Raw genomic sequence first — 10,433 nt, 5'->3', positions numbered from 1 at the left:
CTCTCCATTTCCTCCCGGCCATCAAAAACCCCTGAGCCCTCTAACCTGTTTTATTTAGGGAATATACTACGGTAGGCAGAGGCATTAGAATAATCCTTTGATTTGCTGTGGTGGAAGGTAGACATTAATGCAAGGAAATGGGTACCCTGGAGCAGCGCTTTAGTAGTACAGGAATCACTAATGGCTTTGGACATTGAAGGTAGCCTGTGCCCGCAGCTAAATCAGTCAAATCTCTATAGTCAGCAAGCTCACATCCACGGAGCTCTTCTTGCATTTCACCAGTGTTCTGTTAAACAATTTGCTCAGGTGTTAAAAGTAGCCATTAAATCATATGCCTAACAGCGCTGTAAAACATTTACAAATGATACTATGTCTGTGTAGATCTTTTTTTCCCGCATATTACCTCTTTCCTGAATTGCACTTAGTGTGCAGTTTTCCCAGAAACATCTTGTCGTCCTATACACAACAGATAGACATGGGTCATGTTTCTTTCATTGATTAGGCTTTAAACAGCAGCCAAAGCTACAGCTCCACTGGGATCTGATATTCATGTGATCTCCTCGCGCTGTCTGCTGGAATAAGCACTGTAACTCTCCCGAGGCAAACAGTCATTGATGCAACATTGGATCCGTATCCACAACAGAACAGGGGAGCATATAGCTATGGGCTATACAGAAATATGTTGAATATTTATATTAATAGTGTAGTTTGTGGGCGATCTGGGATTTTAAATTATAATTATACTGGAATAATATGTCAGTGCTAAATGAAATCACCCATAACTCGCTCAGGGACATTCTCCCTTCTGCTCACCAGGGGGCACTTACACTCCAGAGTAACTCATGAGGGAATGGTGTGAGGAAATGTGTCTAGACATGTTCTTTCTAGGATCCCCTCTGTCACTGCACACAGGTGAAGGGCCTCTGACAGTTACCCCGTGACCCTGGCCAATGCCTGTCTGCTCTGGTATGTATCATCTGGCCGCTCATCTGGAAGAGAACAAACTCACACACATACGTATACACACATGTTACCAATCATTCCCAAGGTGTTACACTGGCGCAGCACAGTGTTTCCATTAAGCAGGTGGGCAGGAAGGACAAAAGGGCATGTTTTGCTTACAATATGAGAGTACACACTGAACAAATTCCCCTTTATAGCCTTTATTTGTTTGAGCCAAATTTGACTGAGTATGCTTGCTGCTTTGCAGAAACACTTGGAGCTGCATAGTACATCTTTAGCTGTCTTATGTTGGACTCTGAGGAACTGCAGCCAAGCAGGGGGTTGTCTAACGATACTTATATTTTTATCAGCACCCCTGAAGTTTGTATTGTTGCAATAAATGCAACAATGTGACTGTTATGGAGTTGTGTAAGATATATGTCATGCTGTGGCAACATAGACTTCTTTGTGGGAAGATAAAATAATAATGCCACGCCAAGTATTATTATTATTGTATTAACATCACTGTGGGAATCTGGACTTTGCTGTGTTATCTTTGAACAAGAATAAGAGTCTATATCATATTTAGTGGTGATGATAAATAGCAGCCTGAAAAACAAACTCTCCTTTTTGCAGTAGAGATGGTGCAGCCGAGGACACTCAGGCTGGTGAGGATGAGCCATCTGAGATGGCCCCCTCCTGTTCAGGTCAGTCCCTACCACGTTTAGACCTCTGATTTATTTAGTGGCATGAAGCAAGTAAGAAAAAGAAATTATCAGCATCTCAAGGCCATTTTCAGTAAAGCTGTGCAATCACACTGAATGAGTAGATCTTGTGGATCATTGTGTTGTATCCCCATTAATACAAAAACACACAGTGGCACATGAGTGTTCTTTTACTTCCTGGGCGTGACCACTGTAAATGCCTCTTGATAATATTTATTTATTGTCTTTTGTTAATGTACTTTGAAAATGTTCAAAAAAGAAAAGAGAAAAAAAGGTTAGAAATAGTTGTGTGGTTGTTTTTTCCATGGCCCCGAGCAGAATGTGTTTTATTAATATTTTAATATTTTAAAAATATTTGTTTTGCAGCATTGAAATCTGACCTTATTTTCAAAGTTTTCACATAATATTAATAAACTATTATTAATAGAGTATTATTACACATTATTACAAGCTGTAAACCACAGTGGACACATCAATAACCTAGTGGAAAAACAAGAATAAAAGCTTTTTTCATGTTTTCAGAGTAATGTGAAAAATGAATACCCATTGAAAAATAATCTGACTCAGGGGATAATAATTCATGCACAAAAGGGCTAGCATCTCTGTGACCTAGGAACCTTGGTGCCTTTAATATCAACACACTAACATGCTCACAGCAACAATGCTATAATGGATATTTTCTGGACCAAACTGGTGAACTGACTGACCAACCAACAGACATTGCAATCACAAGCTGATATATCTTGCTTTTTATTGTCAGCTAAACTAAACTAAATGAAAGCCAGCATTTTCTTTATAATCTTTTTCATACCTTGCTTAAATCCATCAACCCTCTGGTTGCAAAGTCTGCCACTTAAATCTGTGGAAGCCGAAAAACACCCGAATTAGAGCTTTATCAACGACTGCAACGCTGCAAAAATGTTTTTATTAATGAGCTATTTTGAGATCATTTAATCAATGAACCTTAGCCAAGACTTGTGCAATTGAGTTACATTATGGGTCACAGGGATATTTTATAGTGTTGCCACTTCTTTTATACAGAAAGAGCACATGCTGCATGTTGTCTGATGTACCATATCGCAAGGTAAGTCACTGACACTAACAAGTTGCTTTAACTAATGGCTACTATTGAGTGAGTCACTTATCACTGCATGTCTTTGATAACTGCCAACCTCGGGTGTAATTAAAGGTTTGAGGGGTGGTCTAGAGCAATCTGCTGTAGATGTTTTGGCTGGTCTTGTCATCCTAGAAGCCTCTAATGATCTGTCTGGGATTGTGATTGATGAAGCACTTAGCATCAAATCAAAGCACAGGGAACGCTCTCTGCTTGCTAAGCTGTTTGCAAGCTAACAGGCACTGTATTTGCGTGATACAAGTCTATTACTGAGGTGTCCTTGATCTAAATTAATGACCTCCGTGTCAACATTAGAAGCACAACCTAATGCACATTAGGAGTCAACTGACGTAGCTCGGCAGGTATACATAAGCTATAAACAACATGGGTCAGTGGATCAGGCCTCAGTTCAATAAGATGCAGGTGTTGGTTTCTTCATTTTGTTACAATTCATGAACGCCTCAGCATCTGCAGTGTCTGTACAAGTAATTACCTGCGCACTGAATGCTTTACTGCTTTAATGATCATACATTCTTTTTACAGGATTTCAAACATAACCTTATTGCCAAATGAATGAGTTTCTTTGTGTTTATTTCTCTATTAAATACACAGCGATTTCACACAGCTGTGCACACAGGTGTGACCATCTGGACAATGCCTCAGAGCTCTCATCACTATGAAACTATTTCTACAGCATCAAGGTGGCTCCTTTGCAGCATGAGAAAACATTTCCATTCAGTTCTTGCAACCAAGACATCACCCAACAGCAATGGGGTGTTTTAGTTCTATATTGCTAGCTCAAATGCAAGAAGCCTGTGGGGAGGGATGCATGCTATATAGCCAACAATGCCATATACAAAATCAACCCACTGAAGCCTTTTTTCATCTCACTCATCAAAAAAAGAACAGTGAACATAAATCTAATGAGATCAGGGACCCGAAAACCGGCATGTTTCCCAAAATACACGTCGGATTATCACAAACACAAAAGGCTCACGAACATAAGAACTGTGCAGATAAACGTGTTTCTTGCACATATTTTAAAGGCTCGTTGTTTTATTTCCCTTTGTGATTACTTATTCATTTGTTTGTTGATTTATTTTTCATCGCCTTGGGTGCAGAGGGTATGTGTTTGATGTGCTCCCATGGCAGTCTTTACTAAAGGGGGAGGAAGGCTGCTGCAGCATTCAGGTCAAAGGGAGGAGAAAGAGACATGTCTGCTTATTTGCGGCTGCATTATAAAAGCCTGTGATTAATCCTTTGAGGCGATGAAAAGGATATAAAAAACTTTAAGGTGAGATCAGGGCTGCAGAGGAAGAGCTCATTGTAAAAGCTGTCTTTGCAGGCATGCGTGAGTGGTGGCATAATGAAGCACAATCTCCACATGCTGATGCTCCTTGCAGCACTCTGATAGTTGACCTCTCACCATTCTGCAGGAGGGAGAATGCCAGCAGAGGGTCACGGGTGCAGTATTTCACAGCCCCACTTCAATTTCCTCTCCAATTTTCTTACTTTAACCTTCTCATTAATTGTAAAAACCATAGGGAGAAAAAAAGAAAAAACGTAACCTTCAACAAAATCATGATTTTTTTGGGTAGTAACTACTGGCAAACATTAAAAGTCACTACTAAGATATTTATTTATTTATTTATTGTTAATAATGATATATTGTATGTTAATCAAGGCCTAGCCTACCTGCATCATCTCTTTTACATAGCGCACAAAAACTGAGGCTAGCTGTAAAAGAGTGCCTGCTGCAGTCACCGATAAGGCACAATGAAAAGAAATGAATAGAGTAGAGCAAGCAGGTAGATGTCATATTCTGTTTCCTATGCTGACAGTTTGTGTGCAGTGTTAGGGACCCAGTTTTTATTCCTAGTGGGGTCAGTGACTGGAAAAAAACTGTAAAACACACCAAATCTACTCGACACGAACAGAGTATGGAAAAGTGGCAGCTCTATCAAAAGTCAAAACTAAGCGGCTCTGTCGTTGCTCAAATGAGCACAGCTCACAAGAAAATCATTAAAGAGAATTGGGAATTTGACACCTCCGTTGTTGAAATTATCTTGTGTTTGGGAAATCAAGAGATTGCTTTTACAGGACACAATGAAATGTCCTGTGAAGGCTCAAGCAACTGTGAAAACTTTTTGGAAATGTGCAGCTTCCTTGCCAAGCAAGATGCATCATTTTGTATGATGCAGCAGAAATCATGTACTCTCACAAGCCATGACACCCAAAATTAGTTCATGCAAATAGCTTCTGGTATGGTGCGGAAAGAAATCATCAAAGCGATTGAGGGGGATGGTTTCTTACTCTCATGGTTGACGAAGCTCAAAGCTTCAAATCTGAACAAATGACAGATTGCGGTCGCTAAACTCACAATATGGAAATATAAGAGCATTTCCTTAGATTTGTTGACTGCTCTGAAACGACTGATGCAGAAGCAATGTATGGTCAATTTAAAAAGTTCCTGAATGAACATGAAATTTCCTACCTTCCTTGTTGCACAGTGTTATGATGTTGCTGTCGTCATGACAAGTTAACAGAGTGCAGCAAAGGATGCGCCAAGATCGCCCTGGGGCCATCTGGTATTAGCCTAATTGAAGCTTACAAAGTCAACTGGAGAGTTTGTACACCTTTTTTGGCCAACCTGGAACCATGCCTTCCTACAGATGCAGAAACAGCTGGGAGTGAAAGCGGACCTGTCTGCCTTGAGTGACACACGATGGACCTGTAGATGGCATAACATGTCATCTGTGAGGAACTCTTTGAAGCCCTTCATGACTGCTCTTGCTGAATTTTCTGTGCCCACGGACAGAGGCTTCAGTTCTGCTTCACAACACAGGAAGACTAGAATTCTGCATGTGCTTGATTATGCTCTTCCATGCCATGTCGCATCTCAGGCCCTCCAGAAAACAGATACGATGCTTGCTCAAGCTTCCAGTGTTCTACAGGCCTGCATCCAGGGGCTTGGAGAAATGAGAAACAATTGGGAAGGGATATGGTAGGAGATACTTTCTGCAAGTCTTGTGGTATTTCTGTCACAGAAGAGGAGCCCCGACACAAGTGCCCTGCATGGAAGCCAGCCACATTAACTTTTGCACTTGTGGAGACCATGCTGGAGCAACAGGAGTTTCAAACCTCTGGTTCAGAGAGCCCCAAGGACTGATTGGCTTAACACCTTTTCTATCCGGTTATTAATATACTTGTTGGAGCATGCCACGAATAGTTCTCAAAGTAAGCAATGCAAGTTGCAAAAAGTATAGATACTGTCTTAAAGTGTGATGTTGATGGTGCTTCAGGATTGATTAAGCAGTACTCTTAAACTCCCTCCATCAATGCTGACCTTGCCCACACTGAAATGTCATGCTGACGTAATGCATGATGTAACGGGACAGAGTGCACAGAGAACTCAGCAGCCACACATTTTTCCGTTCTCCATTTCTCTGTTTTGCGTCTTCAGGTTAGCCTAACCTCTTGTCGCTAACTTTGGAGCTAATGCCCTTCACTTTTCCAGCACTTGGGGAAACAATTTTAGCATTTATTAACTGACACACTGTAGTCTGTGCTGTACATTTACTGCCGGACTGACAATTTACTGCTAACCTTTTCCTCTGCTCCGCTCGCTCTTTCCCACACGCTACACAAACATACTAAGCAATGCCCTACTCTTAAACAGAGTTACGCTACCAATATTTTCCCAGGCAACAACACAGAGGTTGACTCAAGTTTCAGAACAGCACTGCACAGAGACTCCCAAATGCTATTGATTTCCAAATGAATGGATATTTTTGGCATTAAAAAATATTTTTTTTGGCCTGGCAGGGGTTCTTGTTGTGATAATTATAGGAGAAACACTGATTCAGTGAATGCTGTTGAGTACAGTTAGACCTAGCAGTCTCCATTAAGTTGGGCGAGTTCAAAGTTGTGAAAACAATGGGGGTGTTTTGAATACACCCCCATTTTCCCAGGTAATTTGTTAGTCTGTCCCTCCCGCTGCAGGAAATAATGGATTAATCCTGGAAGGCTACTGATGTAGCATTTTTCTCCTTATGAAAGTAACACGGAGATTATTCGACCAATGAGAATTTAGTTGGTCGAGAGCATATCGACCAACTAATCGACCTGTCGACCAGCAGACTACAGCCCTAGATTTTACCCTAACTTTACTAAAGTGCTCAAAGTGGCCCTCTCACTACCAGTGAGGATAGCGACATGTGAAATATCCTTCTCAGCAATGTGTCGGGTCTGGAGCTGGATGAGAGCAACAATGGACCAGGAGAGACTTTCCTCTCTTTCACTTCTCTACATTGAGAGTGACATAACTAAGAGGATTAAACCTGAGCAGGTTGTTGATGCATATGATGCAAAGGCCCTGCAGCAGATGCTGCTCCATTAAGGTAGGAAATTATTATAGGGATATAGGCTAATGTTTTGTCTATAAATTAGTTCTGCAGAGTTTGTTCTGAGCTGTTTTCGGTTGTTTCTACTCTAATTATGGCCTATATCAGGGAAAGACACAGGACGGCGGTCCAGACGCAGAATAGGACAGAGCAAGAGAGAGAGAAAGCAGAAAGAGAGAAGATTAAGCAGCACACAGCCCACTGACACCTGAACCTAACAGTTAAAAATTTAAATAAGTAAATAAATACAAGTGATATAATTAAATATACTCTATAACAATATTGAATGTTTTATATGTAGCATACAGTATTTTGTACCCTAAAGGAATAAATACTACAGTCATACAGGCTATAGGCCATTTGAAGGGAAAAAGCATTATTATTATTATTATTTCAAAATTCATTAATATTGTTTTTGAACATTCTTGTTATTAATTTTATTCCTGCTCATTCTATTTCTATACCAACCAATGTAAACTACCCTAGTGAAAAATAATATACAGTTACACTCACATAGCTGTTCATTTCATGCTTGTTTTGTTTCATATCTGGTGTACTGCAAGATACTTGTAAAGCTCTAGCTGTTGTGGTGGAAAAAGCTATGATTATTTTCATTTTCAGCTTGCTATGAATTATTTCTATAATGTGTTGGTAAAATAAAAAAAAAGTTATAATAATTATGGGTTTGAGATCCTCTGTCTACTGCACATAAACACCCTTTTCATCCACATGAGATGTATGACTGTGATCCTCTTCAACAATACCAAAACAAACATCTCTGACTGGTAAAGACAAATTGACCTCAGGATAAATTAATGTTAATCTGTGTGAAGAATGATTGGAGTTATTCTGCTGCACCATCTCAGTTTGATGACACCAGCGATAATAACGTATAGGCTTAATAGGAAGTTTGATTGCAATTTTTAGTCAAATGTTCACAGTTGTTCTTTGTAAGTGCCACTCTAGCTGTTAGGTGAAGCTAATTTTGTCTTGTGAAAATCCTAGGAAATTTAGTTTCCCCATACCTGATGCCCTAGCGCAGCTGTGGTAAAAACACATGACGGGATATTAAACAAGCATTTGCAGCCCATTTTTAGGTACTAAACAGCCAAATTGAGATTCTCCATTTTGCATCTGTAAAATGGATAGGAATGGAAGGATTAGCATGAAACTTTGTACATATATTCATGGTCCAAGAAGATCATTTACTTAAATAAAAGTAGCAGTACATCAATGTAAAAATACTTCATTACACATAGAAGTCCTGCATGTAAAATCCTATTTAAGTAAAAGTATATGAGTATTAGCAGCAAAATGTAATTAAAGTGTTAAAGTAAAAGTAGTGGTTTGATCCCTCAGACTGATAAATTATTATCATCATTAGATTATTAATGTGAAGCATCAGTGTGTAAGCAGCATGTTACTGTTGTAGCTGCTCGAGGTGGAGCTAGTTTGAACTACGGCCCTGTACACACCTGGCATTAAAATGCATCTTGGGTGATCCAATCACAAGTGGACAGCTCTAAATACAGGGGTGAATGCACCCAAGATACATTGAGGACACATTGAGATCTGATCGCTCAGACCACATTTGGAGGTGGTCTGGGCCGCATATAACCACATTCTTTTAGAAGTGTGTACATGAATGTGTACTGAGCCACACTGAAGGACCGCCTACTCAACTGACGTCCTCTGCATAAGTAAGTACTCATTTGTGCACAAACGGCGTCATATTAAAGTGAGAAACAATAGAAAGAAGCCACAACAGGCAAAATAGATTCTCATGGATGGAGTACACATGAAACATGCTGATTTCCGTTTGGACCAAAGAGATTTGATTTTGCTTGTGCGCCAAGGTCTTTACAAACTTCGTCTTCTTTTCATTTATGGCAGACTAGGCATGGGAAGTACTTTGCTGCCTCCCGCCAGTTAAAGACGAAAACACATTTGGTCTTTGTAAACAGAAATGATGCACATGTTTATTTGCATATAGAGTGGGAAATGAGATCTAATCATAAGTGGTCACTCAAGACGCATGTGGAGACGCATTCTAATGCCAGGTGTGAAATGACGTACTTAGAGCTGTCCATTTGTGATTGGATCACTCGTGATGCATGTTAATGACAGGTGTGAATAGGGCCTACTTCATATACAGTTAGCTAGTTTAGTCCAGCGGTTCCCAGCCTAGGGGTTGGGCCCCTCCAAAGGGTCACCAGATAAATCTGAGGGGTCATGAGATGATTAATGGGAGAGGAAAGAAGAAAAAAAAAAGTTCTGATACACAAATTTATTTTCAGTTTTTCATTTTCAGACTTTTTCTCTAATCTTTGCTTTTTGGTGAAATATTGGATCATTTGAACATTTATTGAAATGTAACCATGTGTACAGCACTTGAGTAAATTTTTTTACTGTTGGTCTTTGTCAGGTCAGAATGTTTTAAAAATGGAAAACACACCAATATTTATACATTGTATACACCAATACGCTGACAAGTTCTTTAATGGAAGGTGTGGTTAACCATCCAAACCACCCAGGGTGATAAACATCCCAAAACAATTAACAATTCAATAAAGTACATAGAAAAAAGTAAATAGAAAAAAGCAGTAATACAAAAGCCTTTAAAAAACAACATACCAAAAACATCACAAATATCAAACATTTATCTTATACAGCTTATATATAAACATTAAATCAGATTCATCATCCCACATTGGTTTGCATGATGTATAAATATGGGTGTGTTTTCCATTTTTAAAACATTCTGACCTGACGAAGATCCAAGTAGGATCGAAACATTGTCATCATTAAACTTTTGTGACTTGGAGTGTGCAGGTGTTACCTTTTTTCATTTTTAGCATTGTCATTGTAAGCGTGTTGAGTTTAGATTTAGCTCAAAGCAGCGCTGTGCTGTGTGTACAGCCTCATAGAGTCCCTTGCATGGCTGTCGACTCTTAGTCTTGTATAGTGTCACTTCACACTCAGCACTCAGTTTCTTGATATGTGTGAGTGCTGATACAGCATATAGACATTGTGTCGGTTCTTGAGGCTTCAGTCACTTCTCTCCCTTACCCTCTTTTATCCCTCAATCCTCCCTAGCAGCTCTTGTCTATTCAAATCAAGGGCTGGCGGAACAGTGCCAGAAGGCATTTCACTTGGAATATGAAATCTACTCTCCTTTGGGTGTACAGTAGGGCCCTGAGTCCCCGCTCTGATTCCTCCACAGCCACACAACAACAACAGTCTGAGTGC

General features: G+C 39.8%; 1 long non-coding RNA gene across 1 annotated transcript; it reads left to right on the top strand.

The window, feature by feature from the left end:
• The first annotated feature begins 884 nt into the window (after positions 1-884).
• On the top strand, positions 885-7,804 carry LOC137197600 (uncharacterized). The gene is made up of 4 exons (XR_010931472.1): positions 885-966; positions 1,579-1,649; positions 2,709-2,751; positions 7,293-7,804. It is a non-coding gene; the product is annotated as an uncharacterized lncRNA (long non-coding RNA).
• The last annotated feature ends 2,629 nt before the right edge of the window (positions 7,805-10,433 follow it).

The sequence above is a fragment of the Thunnus thynnus genome, chromosome 14 (genome assembly GCF_963924715.1).
Source record: "Thunnus thynnus chromosome 14, fThuThy2.1, whole genome shotgun sequence".
NCBI lineage: Eukaryota > Metazoa > Chordata > Actinopteri > Scombriformes > Scombridae > Thunnus > Thunnus thynnus.
The sequence above is the reverse complement of the archived record's forward strand: the minus strand, read 5'-3'. Positions and strand labels throughout refer to the sequence as shown.